Source organism: Lepidothrix coronata, unplaced genomic scaffold (genome assembly GCF_001604755.1).
Source record: "Lepidothrix coronata isolate B3197 unplaced genomic scaffold, Lepidothrix_coronata-1.0 Scaffold2, whole genome shotgun sequence".
Classification (NCBI taxonomy): Eukaryota; Metazoa; Chordata; class Aves; order Passeriformes; family Pipridae; genus Lepidothrix; species Lepidothrix coronata.
In genome coordinates, this window is record NW_016690182.1 from 1071754 (window position 1) to 1096151 (window position 24398).

General features: G+C 48.7%; 1 protein-coding gene across 3 annotated transcripts in view; it reads right to left on the reverse strand.

Moving 5' to 3' along the window:
* The window catches only part of PAK3 (p21 (RAC1) activated kinase 3), a 59965-nt gene extending 42491 nt beyond the window's left edge, over nt 1-17474 (reverse strand). The window contains exon 1 of one of the 3 annotated variants that reach the window (XM_017815724.1): nt 17410-17474. The gene's annotated coding sequence lies outside the window, so the exon portion shown is untranslated. Of the gene's footprint in view, nt 1-16958; nt 16976-17095; nt 17117-17409 lie in introns of those variants that run through there. The other 2 variants (XM_017815744.1, XM_017815762.1) reach the window with 2 other exon arrangements.
* Between the last annotated feature and the right edge of the window lie 6924 nt (nt 17475-24398).

Below are 24398 nucleotides of genomic sequence, written 5' to 3' on the forward strand. Positions count from 1 at the left end.
CAGGAGCCCAAACTTCCCCTCTTGCTGCCAAGCATTCACCACTAGCAGTTGTAAGCTCTCCAGCTAAAAAATGCAACTGAAGTGCCCTGATTCTGCCCCCCGTACACAGAGCATCTAATATATCAAATCTATATTCTGAATTAAATTGTACAAAGCATCTCCGGTACTCCAGGGAACAGCAATCACTGTCAGCTGGAAACAGTGACAGCAAAATCATCTTTTGCCCTAGTGTACTGCTGCACTTGCTAGGTCTCCACCATCCAGAACAGCCCAGTGCAGATACAGGTCTGTGGAAAGTTCACGCCATCATCCCTCTATCTTGAGCTATCACGTATTTGCAGCACTAACTCTTATGTACCACACTCTTGCCTTGCCCTTGGAAAGGTGCACACCCTCTGCTGTGTTCACCTTCACATTCTGACATTCAAACACTCGCTTGCAGCTCTAGGGGGCAGGTGTACCCGATCCCACTCCTCACTGAATACTCTACATGCATTGCCCATATCCCCTCTGCATGTCTGCAGCCCCTGATCCCCTTCTGCTACATCACTTAGTGCCTGATTTCTTTCCAAAAATTAATTACTCTTGACATCCCCATAATTTCTCAATGAGAGTTGAGGCCTTTTAAAAATACAGCCTTCAATGTCCAAATCAAATCCAACAATGAGAAGGACTCTTCCCGTCTCACCTCCCTGTGCAGGAGCACAGGAAGAAATTACAGGAATTTGATGTTCTCTTCTGCTCTGTAACTGACTTATCAAGGGGACTCTGGCCGATTGCATAATCACAATGTGCCTCAATTCTCTCATTTCTCAGTGGCTACAATTACTCTGTAACAAATCCCTGGTCACTTGGGACTGATCCTGTACTTCAGATCCTGCCTCCCTGCAGGCATGTTGCAATCTGACAGGCACAGGCCAAGCTCCTGGGAAAGCCAAGGTCTCTGACTGGAGCTGGGCATGAATTTTTCAGCAAGTTACATGTCAGTGGCTTGAAAGAGAATCTTTTCATGGGAATATGCCACTGTTCTGGAAGGCTTCATCAGAAGGATGACAAGAAAGAGAGGGAAGAGCGTTTCTGTTTCCTCAGAGAGCATCTGAAGAAAGTGCAGGCTTTGGGCTGCTAACAGGAGTGGGAAACCTGGGCTGAATGCAGGTACCAGCCTTGCAGGCAGGGGATCCAGATTCCTCAGCACAGTTTTTCCATTCCTCTGTGAAAACTTAATAGCATTTCTTCCACTCCCATTCTTTTCTAAAAAGCTTTAAAAGATCTTAGTGCCAGGGAGATATAGAAGAGAAAACCACTTCCTACCTGGCCCTTCAAGAGGGAGAGCTCAGGTTCCACTTACCTGGAAGTGGTGCTGTGTACACACAGTGACCAGGGTATCACGAGACGAGAATCTAAGCATGTCAGAATCTCCACTCAACCTCCCTCCAACACAGAACCAGCCTGCTGGCCAACTCCCAGGGATTCTGTGCGGATTATTAATTAATTAATGGCTGGTGAGTGCTTACAAAAGGTAGAAGGTGAGAGATTGCTGCTATTTTCCAGTATTATCATGGCTTTCTGACACATAAGCCACAGGCAACTTGGATCTATCCTTCCTATGAATCTGTGATGCTGGATTCTACACAAATCAGTTCTTCCAAACACAACATGTGAGTTATAACAAGTGATTGATGATCTTGGCCTAGAACTTTTTAAGAGAGCTCTGGAGATGGGCACAGGGCCACACACTCCTAATATGCAAAGGCAGCGCTGTGACATCGCTGTGTCCCAGGAGACTATTTGAAGAAGCCCTTCTGCCAAAAGCTACTGTTCACCCAGAGATGCTGGCAGAGAGGAAGATGTGTCTCTACTAAACCATTTCTATGTAGCATCTGCTGACTTAGCCTAAAGTGCCACCAAAGGGGTTTGGGATAACTTTCCAACCTCACAGTGACAAAGGCTGAGGCAGACATTCTTCCAGCTTGGCACTATGGACAGTAACTCTCACCAGAGTGGAGAAGAGGACCACCAGGACTTGGATCTACTGGAATTCATCACCTTCCCTTCAGCTCCTTCCCCCAAACTGTCAACATGGAAAACACTGGTCAAGTGCTTCCTTAGAAAACTACTTACTACAATCTAAACTGTAATGTCAACACATCTAAAGCTGGCCTAACTCTTTCAGCAGCCAATATTACTTAATTTGACAATCTAATTGCACAAAATGGATCACAGCTAAGGCTGGAATTTGCACAAGCACGTTTACACTGGGTGTCTACACCACTCAAATCAGAGGATTTCTAAATTAAAGTCAGGCTGCTGCCATTTTTCTGACAAGCCCAGAACTTCTTTCTAGTAGCTAAAGGGGGCTACAAGAGAGCCTCCTCTTGTAGCTGGAGGAGGATGTTTTACAAGGACATGCAGTTGTTTTGGTGCCCCAGGAATTACACACCTCTACTCTTTACACAACTACCCTCAGTAAAAAATCTGCTTTAACTACTTGCTGGCAACAGCTGTCAAAAATCCAATTTATGTGTATGTATGTGCACACAGCAGAAATTAAGTGTTTCTCATCCAGCTTTCTCACTAATCTCCTTTTTACCAAACCCTGTGGACGTAGGGTAATGTGACATTAAAAGGACTCGGGCAGATTATCAGTGCAGGCAGTGTGCAACACCTCCATTTCTAGGTGTGCAATCGCCTGCAATTCCTGATAATGCACCTTCCCAAAGGCTTTGGCAAAATGTGCCTTTGCGGCAGAACATCAAGAGACAATGAGGCAATAAATTCTCCTCTCCATCCTGTCTTTCAAGAGATAAACGACTTGGCAAGTTGAGTGATAAAGAACCAATCTAATTATGTGTCATTAAGCTGCAACTAATACCAGTAGAGAATGGATAAGGGCCTGCTGGTTAGAAATGCTATCAAGGAAAATCTAAGATGTGGCATTAAGGCACACCTTGAAAATAGAACACATTTTGTGCTTCTCCTAGAAATACTTAATTCTATTCCAAGCCATCACCTCTTGTTGTTGTATTTGACAACAAGATCAGAAAACACTGCCAGACCTCACTGCACAGCTCATTTGCTCCTCATGCAAGGCCTCCACCTGAATCCATACCTGGACTTCCCTGAACCAAATTCCTGTGCTGAATATCTTATCCGTAAACTTCTTGCCAACTATGACCAAAACCTCTTTCATTTGCTTTCAAAGAATATGATGGGATTCAGTAATGCACCAGAGAAATTACTGCCCATTTCGGGTGCACACGGAAGGCAGTGCTCAGCTCCCATGGGAATCCAGCTCCGGCTGCATGTGCCTCACCATCCATGTGGAGAGCAAGTAGTTCTATTCATCGGCCAAGCAGGAGTTTCTCAGGCTTACTGAGCACACACACCCGCACATTACCCTTGGGGCCTGGCCAAGTTTAACATCTTCAGTATCAAGAACCCACCTAAACTTGTGAAGTATTCCATATTTTTAACAGGTCACTCAGAGAAGCTGTGGATGCCTCATCCCTGGAAGTATTCAAGGTCAGGTCGGATGGAGCTCTGAGCAACCTGGTCTAGTGAGAGGTGTCCTTGTCCATGGCAGGAGGTTGGAATTAGATGGTCTTTAAGGTCCCTTCCAACCAAACAAGCTCCTGGTGGTTCCACAGATCATTCGGGTCCTGACCTCTGACAACACCACAGCAGGTTTTAAACAGTGGTTCTGGTATTTGCAATGGAAAAACTGGGACCTGCTTAAGGATCTGGGACTGCATTCCTTTAAGTATGAAACAGGATTCATATCAAATAATACACATCTTTGATGACTTGTGAGCTGAAGAGGAAAGTTGCCCTTTGACTAGTTCCACTGATTTCTATGACAGAGAAGTCTGAGGAAAAAAAATCGTAAACCTCCTTCTGATCTGTCTTCTGATCCCACAAAAAATTTTCACGTGGCCAGTATGCAACCAGCCACCAAGGCAGATTCTGTGCCAGTTTTCTGGGCTTGTACCATTCTAAGCTCAACAGTCTCACAACAGTTGAAAGCTGGGCCCTTTATCAGAAGGTGAGTGTCCCATGTTACTGATGGAACTCAGCCATTATTATCTGGGTAGACCACTATACTCTTCTAGCAATTATCATCAGCACTAATATAACTTTGGCTGCTGCAAACTGTAAGAGTGTCTTGATCTGATTTACATTCAGGAACATTATATAATAAGGTGCAACATATGATCCTAGTCTCACAAGCTGATACTGCAGACTGTGTAAATGGAGATGAATCACTTCCCAAGTCTTTGCAAAGGTTTGTTTGCCCTCATAGAAAAAAGTTTCCATTCCTCCAAAGGTCACATGGAGTGCAGAACCACGTATTCTTTCCTGTCTATAAGGAAGCACCTCCAGAGTAGAAGCTCTTTTCTGAGTGACTGGACCTACATCTGCAGCCATGCACAAAATGCCTGTCCCAAGACCTCCTGAGAAAGGAAATCTTGTGAGAGGCAAAGGACTTTGAAAGGAGTTACAGAAAGAATGGACATGTGCTGGAGAACAACAGAAATCTTCAGACCACGTTCCAATTGCAAATGCTCTTTAGGTGCCATACGAACATGAGGATCGATGTGTTATTAAACACAGCTATTTTATAAACCTCATTTCTGTAAATTAAATGAGAACTTGAAATCAGGCCATATAATTGGAGGCAGAACTTGGCCAAAAGCCATTATTTTTCATAAGGACTGGCCTCTAGGCCAGCAGGTGTTTCATTAAGCGCCCAGATAGTTAACTCAGACTAAGGGAACAGTAGTGACAGATTTCTTTTTGCTGACAGCAACCCGACCACTGAGCCCTGACACAGGTTTGAAAATCCATTCAGGTCCCAGAAGCCTGACTGCAAAACAATTCAAGATGTGGCAAGACACACATCCTCTATATCTAAGACTTACCTAGGATGCTGCTTGGAGTTTGTTTTCCCCTGCTCTTTCAATTCTATCCTGTTTATATGTCTAGAAATTAAAGCTAAAGGAGAGAGTGGTAAGATTTTTCCAAACATCACAGGAAAAAATACAGGAAAACTGTCTTCCCATAAAGTATCAGGCCAGACCTGCAATTACATTTTCACTTGTTTTACTAGACCCATAAAATACCACTTGTGCTGAACAGGTGCAGGGTGACACATCAAGTTTTAAGTATTGCTCAAACTGAACAAGAGCACGGGCGAGTCCCTGAGTTGAGGGGAACCAGCTTTCTGGAATGACACCAGCACAAGCCCAGTGTGGCAATAATTCAGGCCCCTCCTTCTGCCTTCAGTGTGAAGCTCAGACATTAATACAGAAATGCAGCTCCCCAGGCTGTGGGATCCTGCCTACCAGAAATTCTGCTCAGTGCCGAGTCTCAGGCAAAGCACAGGGAAGGAGAGCCCAGAGGAACAGTCTCTAAGATGTGGTTCCAGCATCCACAGCTGGCCTAAATTTTACTCCACGCCAGGAAGCAGCTCCTTTCTCACAGATGGCTGCTGTTACACAGCGCTGACACCCACCACGGAGCAACTGGGCATGCAATATTAATAGCATCAATGAGAAAATTAGGAGCCCACATCAAAGCACTGAAAGTTGTTTTTGTAATATTTGCCTTGAAAACTAGGTGGAAAAGGAAAGGTATTACACTCGGCTAAGCATGTTTAGAGGACTTTCTTTGTAAGATGTGATTCTGCAGCTTTCAAACACGCACACGTATGCAGAATGACCCTAAGGATGGGGGAATGCTGCTGTCAGCTGTAACTCAGCAAATCACAAGTTGCATGAAGAAATAAAAATCAATGTTGCTCTGAAATTTAGCCTGGCAGAAAAGTCAAAGCTATCACAACAATACAGCTGGGAATTCCTGCTGTGAACATGGTTTTCCTACAACATAGTCGTCCCCTTGGAATTTGAGTCCAAAGATTCTGATCTGCACTGCACTGAAACCCTGCACTCAACAGAAGTTCTGAATTCAACAGAAGCAAACCAGTAACGCAAATGTAGTACAAACTCATTTGCTAGAAGTTTTCTAGTAACAGATAATGATATAAGAGCATAATCAATTAATCTAATTAATAATCTCTCCTCCTCCATTAAAACACTGACATTGGACCAAACTGTACAGAGCCTGTTTCCATCAACAGTGGCAGCACAGCTGAAACATGGGTAAAAATGCTGTCAGCCATGTAATCTCTGTAAAATGACCCTTGGATTTGGGGATTTAATAAATTAGGGACAAGTACAAACCACAGAAATATTATCATGAGGATATAGTGACTGTTACTGTGTCCCTTTTGACTGGAATTGGGACTGCTCAGCCACAGCCAAGTCTCCACATGGGCACAGCCCGATCTGAGCTCCTCTGCCTGCACTCCAAGCGACTCTATGCACGTGTCTGCTCTGAGAGCTGTAAAGGCATGTGAGTGTAGATGTGCCCACGCCCTGCAAGGTGTCCATCATCGTCCTGTCCTGCTGACAGCTACAGGCGTCTATCACTTCAGCTTGGAGGACGTGTGCTCCACCACTGCATGACACAGCGAAGTCTTCATGTGATTCTAGATGCGTTTCTCTGATAGCTGTGCTACTTTAACATCCACCCACAGTGAGAACCTGACATCTTTTTAAGTAGTTTGTTGAGACACTACAACCTGATGACTCAACTTAGTTATTTGTCTTCATCTGCAACAGACCTTGGAGCTGCACAGTGAAATAAGTATAGGCTATTTCCTCTCAGAGCAGGTGAAAGATGGAATTAACAACTAATCCATCTGCTGTACTCTGCTCAGTTAACTGCTTTCATTTTGAATCAAGCCCTGCCTCTCTTCTGCTTCATCCCATTTTACACATGTGCAGCCTCCCTGCCTGGGCTGGCGCTCAGGCCAGACAGTCTGAAATTACATCACTGGCATCTTGATGCAGCTTAGATGTCATCACCTCAGGTTACATAGGAACACAGGACTGGGAGAGACCCACTGGGTCACCAAGTCCAGTCCCTGCTGTCTAGGCAACCACGTCACCTACCCCCTTTGTAAATGAATCAAAAATAGTTATGAACCACACTCCACTGGGCACACCCCAGGGTAGGCATGAATGATACACTGTGGTCTAAACTGACTTAGGAAAAAGCACACAGACACATCCAAGACAAATTAGAAACTGCAGTAGGGAGGGAGGCAGCTTAGTCCAATGGCCAGGGAATGGGACAGGCAAGAAGAAGGCTGGGGCCTGCCGGCAGCTCCCACATTTCTCGTTCCACCAGCAGTGGCTCCATCCCTCAGGTTCCTCTGGGCTGAGACCAAGACAACAACATTGTCCCTCCTTCCTTCTTAGATTGCTTTCAGTGCTACAGACAAAATGAGGGACACAAGAACTAACTATTTTTATCCACTTAATCTCCCCAGCAGAGTTTAAAGCCCATTTTAAAGCCCTCCTTTGCAATTCAGTCTGTGGATAATTTGCTACCTGCATCTCCATGAAGTTTAACCTGTCATAGCCTGGCAAAGGTGTAATTTCATCCTCAGGCTCTTCTGACTTAAGACTATGGAGCGTCTCTTTGTGGATACAGTATCAAAGCAATAGCTCTGAGAGACAACAGCCCTTTGCATCTCACAACCCATGCATTATTCTCTCTAAACATAGTTTAACAGGCCGGAATCAAAACTTTTTCTCACCCCTTATGTCTCCTCCCCACTGTGCACACTTTAAGAAAGAACAAACACAGATAAGAGCAGCAGACAGAGACACAGAGAGAGGATGGTTTATCCCACAGGCAGAGGATTACTGCATCATGATGTAATGACCTTGTTCAGAAAAGAAAAAGGTTACTTACACGACAGCATGAGTTGTAGAAATACCAGCTCCTTTCCAGAACAGGGTAAAATAATGTCCATTTAAAGTTACGCTGAAGACGATGTAAAACACTTGTCCAGTGAACTGGAGAAAGACCAAACTTCAGCCCAACTGGCCTGGGTATAATCCCTCTCCAGACACACATAACACACTGAACCAAGCAAGCAGGAGTATTGCTCAGCTAAGCATGCAGGGAAAAGAGATACCATTCCACTTTCTATGTGTTTGCATCTTCAAACATCCAAGAGTCCCCTCTGTACTCTAAAAAGTACAGGGCAAAATCAGCCACTTTTGTGTTTCACTTCAGGTGTAAACTACTACACAGCCAACTGTTTCATTTGCCCCCTATGAAGACTTTATTTGTATTTTTATTGCCTGTTTCCCTCCCCCAGAACAAGTGGAGGGAGGAAGGCCACATGATGCCCATATATGAAGCAATCCCATGAAAGAATAAATTGAGGTCAGGCTTGTTCTCTCTGTTTAGACAACATTTAGGGCATCTTTGGCCATGACTAAAACTCCAAGGCTGAGTTAATCACATTTGTGACTACAGGTTCCTCAAAGGGACTTGTTTCTAATGAATTTTAAAATGCTATGAAAATAACAGGTATGGTATTTACCACTGAAAACACTGTAAAAGAACACTGATGCTACTGCCCCAGTACAGCACACTTATTTCTCTGCACTGTTGTTATTCTGCTAAAGTGAAGTGTATGTTATTAAAGCAAATATTTACCAACAGATACTACAGTGGTGAAAGTAATAGAGTCCTTCCATGTAAAAATAGGTTTCCAACAGGAAATAAAAGGCATTTGGCAAGTCTTAGCCCGCCAAGGGCAACTGCTACATGTCCTGTTTCCAGGACAAGAAAGCCCTCCAGTTACTCCAGATACTTCCAGTGGTGAATGCTGAGCTTGTCTGGTAAGTTTTCCGAGCCCAGTGGAAATCCTGCAGCAGACACTGAAACCTCTGAGTCTGAATTGGCACCAGATGCTTTGGAAAACAAGAGAATTGCATTTTGTTACAGGAATATGAGAAGGCCAAAATGCTTTATTTGTCAGCACAGGAACAGTCACTCTTCTAAGAACATGAATATTTTGTTAAGTTGTTACAAAATCAGACTCTTCCAAGGAAATCCTGCACTGAGGAACAGTGCCATGTGCCAACTTACAGTGCTCTCTACACGTGTATGAGACAGGAAATGTATTTTCTATAGTAGATGAACAGCAATGACAGCCTTCAGACTAGAGTATGGAATATAATTTGCAGCAAATTCCAACCTCTCAAGAAGCAGCCTACAATATCTCTCTACTAGCTCGAATTCTCCATACAAAGCCTAACTCGACATCCTGCGTTTACTGCAGTGTTTCTTCTCAATTAAACCAAGGAAAAGTGTATTAGCCATACATCAAAACTGCATTGCAGCTAGAACTGCCAATTACTTATGGCAAAAGTAGGCTGATTCATCCGACTGTATGTGGGCCTTGGCTGGAGTTTTCCCAAAACGCTACAAGAAAAGAAGAAAACCTCAGTGAACCTCCCCCTCATTCCCACTCCCTCCTCCCCCCCAAATCACAGTCAAGAGGCCTGTGCTTGCAAAAGCAGCATTTCCTGGAGAATTCTTTATCCAAATCACTCCTTTTCTAAATTCAGACGAAACACACAACAACTCAAAATATATTTGCATATGATATATACGCGTACAAGGACACCCCTCCCAAACACTCACAAGCGAAATGCAATGCAAAGTGCCTAAAACACCCCTAAATCCCCAGTCCACTGGGACCCCTGCATCTCCCATTGCAAATCCCGTGGCCACCTGTGTAGCATGTAATGGCTACCTGACAACACTCACTTGGCAACCAGCCTGAGCAGGGGGTGGGGGGCCTTGTCTCTTTGCTCAGAACACTCACAGAACAGAACATGTCTGCTAAGCACAAGCACATCCTAAATCCAGACCCTTTAAAAAGCTCCCTGTTCCAATGCATTTAACACCTAACATATCACAAATAGCAATTTGCCATCCAACATGTCCCTCCTTCAGCTTGTGTGTTTCAAATGAGTCTTGTGGCCTCGGGGTGCCAGTGCTCTTCTCTCCCTGGCACTGCTGGATGGAAGAACCACAGGTCTGCTTTGGAAAAGGACACAGAAAGTAACGTTTCACCGTAAATTGTCCTCGTTAGTTGAAATGGACCCACTCAGGCACCTTCTAGCCTAGGTTTTCAATGTCCTCGGCCACACCAACACCCCTATTCCCCACAGCGAGTTCAGGACACAAAAATTCAATCATGTTTGCTTCTAACTGCTGTCTTCCATCGCTATGACAGCACCCTACCGATGACCTTGGGCATCTGACTTCATCCTTTTGTTTCCAGCGTGTTTGACAGGAGTCAACCTGGCATCCAGCCTCCCCTGGAGCAGTCAGGCCCTGCCTTCACACATCTCTTGGTTTTTTCCAGGCCTGACCTTAAGCCATTTATTGTAAATCTTTAAAAGAGTTTTCACAGAAAATATGCTTTGAGATCCTCAGAGTGCAGAAAAGATGTTTGAAGCATGCACCTACTGCTCACTGCCTTCTGGCACCAACATTCAAAATTCCAGCGAGCACAGCGGGAGAGAGCCTGAGCTGCCTTTTCCATGGCTGAGGGCACGGGTGGTCAGACATGGCCAGCTCCGTGGATCACAGCACAATGCCTCACCAACACTGCAGGGCAGACCAGTGCAAGGCATCTTCTGCAATGATCCCACCAACAAAAACCAACAGTCTAATGAGAACTTATACTTTAGAGGCTGTTTGGAATATGCAAGAGCACAATTTTTACCTCTCCTTGCCCAAAAGTAAGTCCTATTATGGGTTGACTTTTAGATTATGTTTACCAGACTGCTCCTGGGGTACACACACAGCTATGGGTAATTTCTGTTCCAGTACACAAGCAATTACACTTGGGAAAACCACTGCAATAGATTCAGTCCTCAAACAGAGAATCACACCTATGTATAGCTGTACCCATGAGGCCAACAGATCTGCCATTCTGCTGGGATCAGCAATGCAAACACCATGAAACACAGCTCAAAAAGTACTCAAGAATCTGGTAACAGACCTTGTGTCATGTGCAGGCCTGGAAACTTCATTCACGTGCTGTTGCTCACTAAAAAGTGAGAGGACAGAAATCTTGCCACATCAAGGACTTAGAACTGGAAAACTACCTCATATCCATATTCCTATTGCTTTTCCTTATTCCATGAAGAAGCCTGGCATTCACCCTTGCATGTCCAGAGTGCACCACAGACCATGGGAGAAGATCGACCATGCCCTGAAGAACACATTGCTCAAAAGCTCTCACTGTCTGCATTACAGGTCTTAGATGTTTTGTGGACAATTTACTTCCGAAACCCACAAAGGTAGCAGTAGTTCCAGCATTTCAGTAGGACTGCAGCTTTCAGAAAGGGTCCAGGACACAACCTCTGTGTGTGAACTGTCAATATCCTGCAGAAAAGAATAAGACTCCACTCCCAGATTACTCCTTCTGAAGTGCTTAACATTATTCACTAATGCCACTAGAAAGGAGGATTCTGCATTCCCCTAGTGAGAGGGAACAAGAGCATGGACAGAAGGTGTGGGACAGGATGTGGGGCAGAAATGAAAGGGAAGACTGTCCCCACAGACTGCCACTCTAGATACTTCCAAATATTACCCCACCTCTTTCTGTTCCATGCATCCTATGAAGTGCAAGGAGCCTCCTCAAAAAGAAACAAACCAGGGAGCAAATCTGTCTGCTTTAGTCTTTTTCCTTGCTAAAAATCTTACTTCTTCCCAACTTGAATTTCCAAAGTCTCTGGAACGAAGAGAGGAGAGTCATAACACAGCACAGCTAATGTAGACCATATCTGTAGGAAATAAATAACCGGGATGCCAACCTGAGCTGGCTAGGCCTGCTAAAAAGATCAAAGGAGGATGTAAGCAGCTCTTTTCTGGAGCAGGCAGGCATCGTTTCAGTCGTTGAAATATTCATGCACCAATAGGAGCTGTGGTATCAATGTCTGTCCCTGATACAAACAAACCTGAGCTCAAAGCATGACAATCTGTGTTGTGCAGAGCAGAATCGCAATTAAAAGCATTTTCCAAGCCTCCATTTCTGCATGCACATATTTGACAGCTTTTCTGGTGACACTTCAAGAGCATCCCAAATCCAAGTCCACAATCTTCTGCCTGTGAGGGCAGGAGACATTAAAAACAGTTTTAGCAAATGCCCAGGGTTTTAATTGTGTGCCTTCCATTCTCCCCTCTCAGGTTTACCATGCACCAGCAGCCCTGTGTTTCATCTGGGGAGTGGCTGGGTGCACCTGATAAATACGAGCTGGCATCTGGGCACTGCAGGTTGAATCAAGACTCTCTGCAGGGAAGCGCCTGGAAAATTTCTGATCTGGAGGATTTTCTCCTTCACAATAGGGAATAGAGAAGGAGGATACAGAAAACGGAAAACATTAGGCCTTTCACTCCCCTTGAGACACACACAGAAGTACTTTCCAGTGCCCTTTCCAAATAAAGCAAACTCGTTTTTTGATGCCAGCAAATGGACAGGGTCTGGGGAGGCCACAGAGCTGCTGCCCCTTCAACAGCACCATCTGGAGAAATGAGCACAGCCAGGTAACACGGAAAGAAGATGTTTTAGTACTCCCCTAGTCACGTGCACCCGGCTGCGCACACACCCTGCAGAGCAGTGCTGAGCCTGCTAAGGTGCCAGAGCATTTTCAACACTTGAAGATTAGAAGGGAAATGAGAATGGTCCGGCTCTGGAGTCTGTGCTGTACTGCAATGTCAAAGTAGCACCTTGTTCCAGACTTAAGGGGATCTACAGCTGGACAAAAATGACACTGCAGTACCCTGACTTGTGGCAAAGCCAAGCTGGACCCCAGCACAGCTCTCACTGGTCCATGTGCAAGGTATCACTTTCAGAAGTCAAGGGGTCACATCCAAATCTTTGCTTCCATTTCCCAGAAAAAGGACACTTTTACCCTCAGGATAGCAAAGAAACATGTAAAACTTTCCCAAAGATTCCCTGAACATGTTTTGGGGTCCAAACTGCCTTAATTTGCTTCTGATGGCAATAAAAGAGTACACATGACCAGAGAAGAGTAAAGGATGTGTATCCAACCTTAACTGTGCCATTCCCCATCTTTACAAGCCTTACATGGTGCTATATCAGAGTGTCCCCCACCTGTACCACACCGAGCCCCAAAGCCAGCCCTGTCACGTGCAGGCACTGAAAACTAATCACACTGTGGAACTGGCAGCAAAGATTCCAGGGCAGAGATATGCTTTGCTCTGCATCAGTCAGGAGTCAGCTGCATCTGCCCATACACTATTAGATAAGCAACTGAAAACAAGAAATAACATTGGTAAATAAGCACATTGAATATATAACAACACTATTTTACCCCTAAATACTTAATGCACACAGTCATGCTGGTAAGTCTTTAGACCAAAACAAAGCAACATTCACAGCAGAGGTTTCCCAACTGAGCAGGACATGCCCCTGTTTAAGAGGGACATGATTTCCAAGTCTGCCTCTAGAAGGGACAATATGACACTGGACATCCCAGCACCCAGAGGTGCACTTAGCCCATTGCTCTGAATCAGACTTGCAGGTTGGGCTGGTGGCATATGCTGACACAAAGATCCTCCCAGCCCAGAAGCCAAAGACCTGGAACGCTTGTAGGCTTGCCTGTCCCCCATACAGAGCTTCCTGGGTCAAGAGCTCCAAAAGCTGGGGACATGAGACTGCATCAACAAGATCACACAAAGGCTTCCTGGTCTGACTGGGTGGACGCCCACACTGCTTGTCCAGAGCAAGGTGTACCCACCTGCCACGTCCCACACCACTTGGTTGAGATGGTGAGTGCTACCTTGCAGCCCAATTCCCTGACTCAGGAAACCCATAAACAGGGCACTGCCAGAGCTAAGCTGCAGCTGTGCAACTGAACATGCAAAATGAAGGGTCCCTGGGCTGTCCCCAACAAAGCACAGTGCTACACTTGCTGTTCGCTGCACACAAGCCACAGCTGCTGATATTCACCTGGAAAAGATCTCCAAAACTCCATGCACTGAGCCTGACCACTAGCAAACCACAGATACTTCTGTCATATTTTTCCACTACAGAATTGCTCCTAGGAGCAGAAGACACAGCAGCGACAGCAGATCTGAAATAAGAGGTTCACATCAGCGTCTCTACCTGTGCTGACCCGGGCCCAGTGAAACCTACCAATTACCACTTGGCCTAATGCCATTCTTCAAGTAACAGGCAAATCAAAGCCTACATAAAAGAAGGAGAAGATACACAAGTTCAACTGTTTGTGTCTGAAAGGTAAAAAGCAAAATAGAGCTGCAGGGAGAAAATGCTAGCTAAACACAAAATAGCACTGGCAAGTGAAAAGGTTTATTTCTGCAGGTGTAAGTTAATTCGTGTTCCTCCTTCCCCCTCCTACTGCTGCCCTCCCCATTAAGTTCCCGGGAGAAAAGCTTCAAGCACCTTTGGCATGAGCTAAGGATAGTAATGAAAGAGGAAGATCACACTGGGCTCTCGCCTGCCCACTGTGTAGCACAGCAAGGAACAGAAATCAGCACTCAAACCAGCAAGGCACAAACTGACAGCACTGTTAATGTCCCAAAGTCACAGGGTGTCCAACCAGAGCAGCAGCGGAAGCCAAATCTGGCAACATCCCCCCTGTGACCAGTTCTGTGCAGACATGGCTAAAATTAAGGAGGAGTTGAAGGCAGATCTGAAAGACCTTCAGCTTCCCAGCTGGTTTTGATCCCAGAACACTGACAGCTCCAGGAACACTTGGATCCACAGTCACAATTAAAGTATTAAAAGAAAAAGAGAAGAAGGCTTTAGGCAGAGGGAACAGGAACTGAAATGGGACTATCCCCACCAACCGGCTCTCCTCTAGGAGCAAATGCTGCCAGGCTAACACAGGAGCTGGGTTTGTTATGGCCAACAATATGTGGCAGAGCTGAATGTGCCTCACCTATCCCTGCAACTGCATGTACAAAAGCTGCAAAGAAATACAGGAGACTGGAGGAAGACAATCTCTTGTGCCCAGTTTTGTTTTTCCAGACCTTGTGAGCTGGCTCAGGACACACAGGACAATCTGGACTCCAACTTCCACATTTTTTGAGTTTTGGTCAGATCCTTACATAGAAACTGCCCAGGGAACAGTCTACTTGGAAAGGTAAAGCTTTCTCCTGTGGGCCCCCCCTTACACAGTTCTACTGGGCTTGTTAGTTTAGAGGGTACAAAGCCCCCACCAGACAGCCCCTACAAAAAGCCAGCATGCTCGTGCTGAAGCCCTGAGGTGAACGAGGCCCAAGTCCAGGGCCTGTGACAGCCAAAGCAGCTCACCCTGGGCATTGCCTCCTGCAGCACTGCTGCCACAGCTGCCTCCTAAACTGTTGCTGCTGCAAGCAGTGGCCCATGAGGCCGGAAACTTAATACTGTAACAGGAGCTCAGGGCTCACAGGAGCTACTGAGACTTACTTTTAGTTATCCAGAGTCACTCAGTGAAGAAATGCCATCCATGCAGCTCTCAGTTCACAGCACAACCTCCTCTGCAGCCCAGAGGCAGCTGCAGCCCCTCACCCATGAAGTCAGGCACCCCCAGCCCCCCACACCATGAGGGCCACAAGCTCCTCTGCCCAATTCCACGCTCTAGGAATGCAGCTCCAACCCATGCAGCCGCAAGCACCGCTCTCCCTCACCAGCCTGTGCTCACGGCAGAAAACCCGGGCTCAGGGCAATCCTTCCCTTCCATGCAAATAACCTGTCACGGCAGCCTTCACTCCTCGGCCTTGAACAACCCACCAGCCCACGTGCCAGGCCTGAAACCCACTACAGCCGACTCCTGATTTACTCTGTATTCTGGTCACATCGCTGGGTAACCTGTGACTGGAAGCCTGAGGCTCCTCTGCAGCCACGTGCCCCACTTCCACTTCCCACTTCCCTGGGCAGAGCATCCTCCTCCCGGGCAGCTCTGGAGATGTGCCCGGGCCCCCTTCTCCCCGTCTGACAGCCACGGAGAAGGTGGATTCACACGAGAGGAGCCAGGGCAGACGATCTCATGTCATCACCCCTCCAGCCGCAGCGCTCCCTTCCCTGTCCCCTCGGGCTGGCAGGCACAGCCTGGCTCCGGCCCTCCCGACAGCCCGTCCTCCTCCTCCTCCTCCTCTTCCTCCCCGCTCCGAGGCGGTTCATGTCTGAGAGCGGCTCAGCAAAGCCCACGCTTATCTCCGGCCTCCAGGTTCTCTGTGCTGAACCGCATCCCGGACCGTGCCCAGGAGGACAACAAAAAGCAGGCTCCCCTCTCCCGCAGCCCCGGGCAACTGGGGCAAAAGAGACACAAAGCCTTTAGGAGCGTCTGCCAAACACAGACACCCAGGCTGTTCACTGCTGGCACGCACTGTGCCCACCTCGCAAACGGAGCCATGCGGGGAGAGGCAAAATCCAGCCGCTCGTCACCCCTTGGGGCTGCAAGTCCCGAAACAGCCCCACTCTTCCCATCCCGGGCCCACCATCTCTTTCAGCTGCCGCTCACTTTGAAGCCATGGCTTCTGCTGCCTGAATTTCCTCAGCCTTCCACATTCAATACCTCACTGCATTTAAAGCACGGCTCGTTTCTGGCACCGGTGAAAACTGGATCTGAAAACTGCCTCAATGACCAAACCGAGGTGCCACTCGTGCCGAGCGCATCCCCCCTTCCCGGAGGAGGGGAGCCTGGACCAGCCAGACATCACGCCGGAGCACTCCCTCGGCTGCCTGGTGTAAAAGTCTGGGACAAAGGGACAACCCAGCACAGGGACTGGCTCCAGTGTGGCATCAGGCACCACCAGGCACGCACAAGGAGAGACCACCCTTCCCTGAACGGATTTCGAGAAAAACTTGGCAGGTGCTGCTGAACGGGTCAATCGGATGCGCGTTGTCAATAACAGGTATTAAAAAAAAATTTAAAAAAAATTAAAAAAAAGGATAAGGCGGAGTTATTTATAGCCCAGAATTTCTCACTCCTCTGCAGAAGCGCAGCCCAGAGGCGGCATTGTTGGGAGACGGGGAACACACGCACCGCGGCCGCGTTCATGGCCGGTGCCGGCGCTGACACAACTTCAGCCCGGGCCGCGGCTCTGCGGCTCGGGGAGCCCTCCCCGCAGGACACCGGTCTCCGGCCACCGCCGGCCGCCCGGCAGCACAGGTGTCACTCACGGCAGCGGCACCGCGGAGACACAGCGACAACCCCGGCACCGGCGCAGCCCGGCCCTGCCCGCGGCATCCTCCACCCATCGCCGGCACAGACGGGGCGCCGCAGCTGCGGCCACGGGCATCGCGCTCTGCCGGCGGCCGCAGGGCCCGGCCGGGGCTATCGGGAGCCGCGGTGGGTCACTGCAGCCCGGCCGGGTTAGCGGGAGCCCCGGTCGGTCATTGCAGCCCGGTCGGGTTACCGGGAGCCGCGGTGGGTCAGTGCAGCCCGGCCGGGTTCCCCGGAGCCGCGGTGGGTCAGTGCAGCCCGGCCGGGTTACCTGGAGCTCGGTCGGTCATCGCCGCCCCGCCCGTCCCCCGCCGCCGCCGCCGCCGCCGAGCGCCCCCCGGGCGCGGCCCGTCCCCCCGCGCCGCCAATCGCCGCGCGCCCGCCCGCCCCGCGCGTCGCGGGGCCGCCGCAGCCGCGCCGGCGCAGCCAATGGGCGAGGCGGGCGGCGGGTGACGACACACGGGCCGGGGCTGGGGCTGGGGGCAAATCTTGTGTTTCAAGGCAGCCGCGCAGGGAAAGCGCGGCGCGGGGGGGTGGCCGCCCGCCAAGCCCCTTCCCCGGGAGCCCCCTCAGGGGTGCGCGGGCACCTCGGAGGCGTGACTGGCACCGGCCGGTGCCGGAATGGGTCCTGCGAAGCGTCATAACGCTGCCTGGTCTTCGTCGGCTGGGAATAGGAAATGCACCGTGAAATTCGGGGCTCCCCCGGATGACGTTGCGTGTGACAGCCTGTGGGCTTCTCCGGTCCGCATCCAAACGTGGGAGAAACCCAGCAGAGAGCGACGCTGGAGCAACCAGCTCCGGCCACTCCTGCGACAAAGAGGGCACTTCCCTGCAAGGATCCCCAAACGCACCAGAAGGAAAATCTTATTCACGGTCTGTGTTTTCTTTTCTCCTTCATTCATTTCGAATTACGCTTCCCCAGGCAGAGCGTGGTCCCATTCCTGCTCCTCCGAGTTCAGCTCCTCCATGAAAGGTCTCAAAACTAGAAACAGACCCTGCTTTGATGAGGATGACCTCACGTTTGCAGTATTTCCAAGAAAAAAAAAATCCACATAAGAACACGACCGATTTTAGAAGCCCCGGGGCAGAGCCCGCGGGGCCGCGGACAGGCGGCAGTGGCGGGTCCGAGCTCGGGGCTGTGCCCGGTCCCGGGGCTGGCAGGACACTCTGCCAGCTGCTGTCCTGCCCGTCCGAGCGCAGAGGAAAGGGCTGTGTTGTTACATACCAAAGTGGGCATACCTTTGACCAAATTTTTTTTGTTTGTTTGGTGTTTTTTCCTGATGGAGAGGCACAAGGTGTGTTTAACAACACATTATGCATCAGCCACGGACGAGCAATGAAGACTGCCTTCTGCAGGCTGCTACTGCCGAAGGCGAGGCAGGTCACACGTACCAAGAGGAGATAACAAACCCTCCCAGCCCCACCACACGGCATGTGATCTTCTCTGACCACGACTGGTCACACTGTTGCCTTAGAGCTCGTTCAAAGGACAGGTTCTCCAGAAGCAGGAGCTCACTGAGTCACCCAATCCACACTGACGTGACAAGCAGCCCCCACTGAATCACCACCATCCCTTCCTGCTGTACACCGAGGTCTCACCAAGGTTTTCTTCCCCAGTATGAGTCAAATCTGTCACTTGGCTGGCTGGCTCTGCAGGATCACAGTCAAGCCATGGAGCAAGTTGTCAGTGCTATTTCCCTCCCCACAGAGAAATACCCCAGTGGACAGGTAACTCAGGATCCTCTAAGGTCAGCAGGAATCCTGCAGAGCTGCTGTCCTTTGACAGTGGAATAAGAGGCCTTACACTTTCTGCTGCAAGTAGTGTCCACCCTGGTGACAGCACACTGTAAATCCAAGAGCGATGTCCCTGCAAAGATTTTGGGGAATATCCCTTGACTGCAGTGATAAGGGAATGCAGCTGACACTGTCAGGGTCCCCACAGTCTCACCCAGCCCTGCAAACCACACTGGCTGCTGCAAACTGCTGTTTAAAACAGCCCAGAGTTAGAAAGGACTGAGCAGGTAGGGGACCAGTGGTACCCAGCCACCTTCAGAGTGAAAATTATTCCTGATGGCTCAGAAATAGAAGGTGGGTCATTTATCAGCCCCACATCCCTGCACACCACACACCATGGGAGATCTGTGTCCCGTTCCAAAGGAGGGAAACAGCTCAAGAAAAGCTACAGACAGAACACCAAGTCAGGCAATTACAGATATTGGGATTGAACCTGTGGGTGAATCACTTCCATTCATTTTTAAAAGTCCAACTAAAAACTAGTTTTAGCATAAACTATTAGCAAAATTGCTCTTACAAGCACCATAAGAAAACTGCAGCCTGGTGCCTTGGCTCCTGTCTAACTTTTCCGAAGGCTGGGCGAGAGCACGCGAAGGAAGAGTTTCAGTTTCCTTTGCCCTGTGAAAGAGCAGAAACTTGACTCTGTTACTGCACGTAGTGAAAAAGCAAGATCAGATCCCTTACTCACAGCCTTGTCCAAAGTTAGAACTCTCCTGAGAGCCAAAGAAACCTTGCAACTATTGACTCTGCATGTGGAGTTTTTCCTGAAAACCACAGAGGGTTTTTGAACCTGTGCATTTCAGCCTTCCTGGGTTCTCCAGCTACCTTTAAGCTACTGGATGGGAGCCAACTGTCCCATACCTGATAGGAAGCTGATTTGGCATGCTTGTCCCATGCCATCCTGGGAAAGGAGACTAAGAGAGGAACAAAAGCAAAGGCCACAAAGCCGCAGAGCTCCCTTGCTCCTCATCCCAGCCATACATGAGGCTGACCCTGTGGGAGCTGGAGGGCTCCTCCACACACCGTGAGCAGCAGGGTGTGCTGACAACAGGCACATTGCTCAAGCACATTGTTGGGAGGGGGAAAAATGGAGTGACTGCATGGTCAAGGCACCCACACCGTCCCGGAGTGTCGGGCTCAGCAGTGCAAGCTGGACTTGCTCCACGGGCTGTGCTGGGCCAGACCTGCAGAGCATGGCTGAGCCTGATCCAGCCCAGACATGGACATGGTGACAGTTTTTTCCCCATAGGGCATGGAAAAGCAGGCCAGTCCCTGCTAGACATCAATCCCATGTGACTGTCACATGGGTGTCCAAGCAAGTCGGAAATACTTCAAGGCTCTGCATGCTCATGAGGTCCAAGCCTCTGAGACCCCCAAAGCCTGCCCAAACCCTGTATGTTCAGGAGCCACCTGGTCTCTGAACAGGGGTCCCATCCTGCAGAAGCAGTCTCAGAAGCTGCCCTAATTTGAGCCCCAATGCCCAATGCTTTAGGAGTCTGAGAAGCAGGAGGAAGGACTTGGCTGCACCAGGTCCATCACAAGCTCCTTTCTTTTGTACTAAAATAGGCAGGGCTGGCTGTATCACAACCATCCATGCTGGAGTGTCTCTGTGTTGGGCTGTGCACAAACTTCCCAGCCCCTCCTTGGGGCACTCCCAACCCTGAGTGGCCCAGGGGCAACTCCTCCCTGAAGATGCAACCCCATGGAAATTCAGGGCCAGGTAGCCAACACAGCATAGCAAGAGAAAGAAATATTAGCTCTGAGCAGCAAATAGCCTTCTTGTAGCCTCCAGAAGATGCCTGAGGACTTTAGAAGCCAAATGCCAGGTAACCTCACCTCTTAGATCTCATCAGATCTCATCAGCTAGAACCTCCCAAACTGATGGCAGTGCTGCAGACTCACATTGCCTGACCAGCACCCTGCCCTGTGCCACAGGGGTGTGCAAGGCTGAATGTCTCAGCGAAAGACACCGAGCACTGGCATTTCTGTAAACCAAACATACACTTAGCTGGGATGGCCAGGGAGTTTGAAAAAAAAAATAATCTTTCTTGAGCAAAAAGATGAATCCTTTCAAAGAGCTGCCTGATCCTGCTTTCACAGAGAACGTGCTCAAGCAGAACAGGAATTCAGGAAAACTCTGCATTTGCTCATCTGCAGGATGCCTAGTGCTATGTAGGATGTAACTTTAATGGGGTATGCAGTTCCAGAGGTGGCTCACATACACCCCAGTGAAGGCATAAGGTCATGGAGCAAACCCCTCTGCTTCAGCAGGGCAGGAAAGTGGACACAGTCTCCATCTGCACCAGAACTGGTTCTGCCACGTTTATCACACCTTACTGGCAAACATGACATAATCTGAGCAATACAGCGTGACTGCTGCTGGGGTATCAGGTTTTCATGGGAAGAGGATATCCCATTAAGTATCCCATTAATCTCCCACACTTAGTGGTAGCTGCCAGAGAGCTCATCCTACAACTCTGACAACTAACTCCCATCCCCACTAACAAAACTCCAACAAGCAGGAACCTACTGTGGCCCCTCACAGCTGGGCTATTGCAGTACCCTACAGTTCTCCCCCTGTGCCAGGCTGCCGAGTCACAGTCCCGCTCCTCACCAAGGCTGCATTACAAGGGGGGCTCTGGGGGCCCCTCCATCAGCCCTGGCAGCTCCAGGGGGCTCTGAAGTGGCATTGCAGCAGGACTGGATTAGCTGTGCTGGGAGCTGATGTGGGGAGCACTGGGGGGAAGGGACACGGAGGGAAGCCAAAAGCCAACAATTAAATCTGGGGGCCTGCTTGGCCCATGATGTCATGGCTTCCCAGCGCCCCGGCGATTGGCTGCGGGTGAGCATCTGCTGGGAGCTGGGGATGGTTATTTGCCTGAGGTTCAGACCTTTCCCAGCGGCTCTGAATCAGGCTGGTTGTCCTGACAACCTGGATAGTGGCAGCTCCTGATAACCACGTAATGAGGTTGTCACAAAAAGGAGCCCCTCCGTCAGAGAGGTTTAGGGATCATTAATGTTCCGAGGGAGCGTGAGAGAAGAAGAGGTAAGGGGACCATCTGGCGATGCTGGAGCACGTCAACAGCCTCCCTTGGAAAGAAGCTTCATTAGACAGGAACCACCTACCGACACGTAGCGATGGGAACAGGCAGGCTGCCTGCCAGCAGCGAGGGGGTCCCAACTGCTCAGCTGTGGGATCTGCTGTATGCTGAGATCCAGGCAAAGACAGAGCAAGGAGGACACACAAGCGCTGCCTGGGAACGATTTGAGTTGCTGAGCAGTGCTTGGGCACGAGGCAGTAATGCAGCCTGGGACAAGTGACGCGGTGAGGCTGGCACACAGTGGCCTTCCTACTGTGCTGCTGCTCTCACATGCTCCCTCTTAGAGGGTAAGGCACTGAAAGACTCTGTTCCTTAGTTTACCCTATTTGCAGGCAACTTCTTTGAATGGCTAGAATACCTTCCCACCACCGTGCCTGTCCTTCTGCACAGGGCAGGGCACAGACTGGCAGCAACACAGCTCATTCAAAGAGAATTCATGCATGACTCTGCTGTCCTGAGCATCCTCTCAGCTCAGGTGCAAGACAGGACAGAGATGCCCCTTGTCCTTACTGGAGACTGAGCCTGGGGGATCATGCAAAGCACCAAACAGTGTCTTCCCCTGAGATCTACACATGCACTGTCTTCTCATCCCAGGAAACTCTTTGTCTTTTATCTTGTCTTTGTGAAACATTCACCCTCTACTCAAGAGAACCATGAGGTACCTCCCTCCGGCAGCAGTAAGAGTGGATTGGGGTGCTGCAGTCTGAAACCTTCATGGATTGCAATAATACCACAGCTTGGAGAAGCTCGGTTGCCAGATTACTGATCCCCGGGACCAGGTCCCTGGAGAAGAATGCCCATGTTCACATTAAATAACACACTTTTTAAAAACACTTCCCTGCAAAATTTTGCAGTCTGAATCTTTCCTAAGAGGAGACAGAAATTACCTCCATGGATAACTCCTTATGAATCCTACAGCAATAATTGACAGAATGTGTTTTTTATGTAATTTTCATCTGTTTTAAAAATATCTACTGTAAACACTTGCTTAAGTCAGTTTAAGACTTTATTAATGAAGTTTTCCTATTAAAAGCTGCTGTACTTTTAGCTTATATTTTTACCTCAAACCATAATTTCCCTACTCAAAATTAGCGCTTCAACTGTGGATTTAACTGAGATGTAATAAGACTATTAACACATGTCAATTAAATACCAATCAACTACTAAAGACTGCATTTAATAGACACATTTCTTAATATACCACTGCTATACCTCATTAAAATGGTGTTGAATCTTCACAACTGTTGTAAACAATCAAGTGGGATATAATCCACCTCCACGAACTAGTAAAACTTAATTTAGTGCTGTCCTACTGGGGGGAAGTGTGGGATATAAAATTCAAAGCTGAGACAAAGATACAGTTGATTGCACGTAACAGAAATACTCTCAGAATTATAGTAGGCACTGGGTTCAGAAACCCTGCCTCTCTCAGAAAGGACAGGAATGCCTGCAAGGAGATCCCCATACTGGAATAGGGTTTTGCAAGAGGGAAACAATATGAGCCAATACTGCTTGAACTTGCAATCCTACCCAAGCTGTAATTAATGATTCTTCTCCACGAGAAGTTGTACAGCCCAGCAGCATTGCTCCTCCAGTTTTGGCAGAGGGGAAACTGAGGCAAAGAGCTGCTCAGGCTGGGCAGCAGCTCAGTGGCAGCTGTGCAGTAACCTCCCAGTGGAATCGCCTCCCACGGATCCCCAGTGTCACTCCCAGGCCCCTTTTTTTTTATTGGAAATTGCAATTTAAATCACCTTCCAGCAGGTGTAGCAGGACTAACAGCTTGAATGTATCAATCCCTACCTTAACACAGCTTGTAAACAGAACACATCACAGCTTCCTGCAGAAACGGCAATGGGATCCAGAATTTTTCAGGAGAATCCCTGTAAAGTCCAATTCTGTCTAGTTTGCACTTAAACATCTCCCATCCTCCTTCTTGGGGAACATCTCATTTGACTGAACACAAGCAAAGACGACCCACATACCTGCTGGATTTTATCTGCTCAAGATGTTGAATCCAATCTGCTCTCAGGATTGAGAAAGCCAAGATTCACCCTATCTATCCAAACAGCACGGAACAGTTTCCAGTCCTTCCTGGCATCAGAGATGCTGAGATTCTGAGATGCAGCACGTTAGCCCAGACCCAGAGGAGTGTGGCCAAGCTGTCATGGCCCAGCACAAACACCAGAGTTACTGATCTGTGACCATGCACAACCCCCTGCACTACAATGTCTCAGCAGAGGTGAGAGATCAGTTCTCATGTAGGAACAGCTACACATTATGCTTTAAGGGCACAATCTGACAGTAAAACCACCACAGCAAGATGGGCCAGTGCTGCAAATTTATCATCTCCAAAAATTGTCATTCA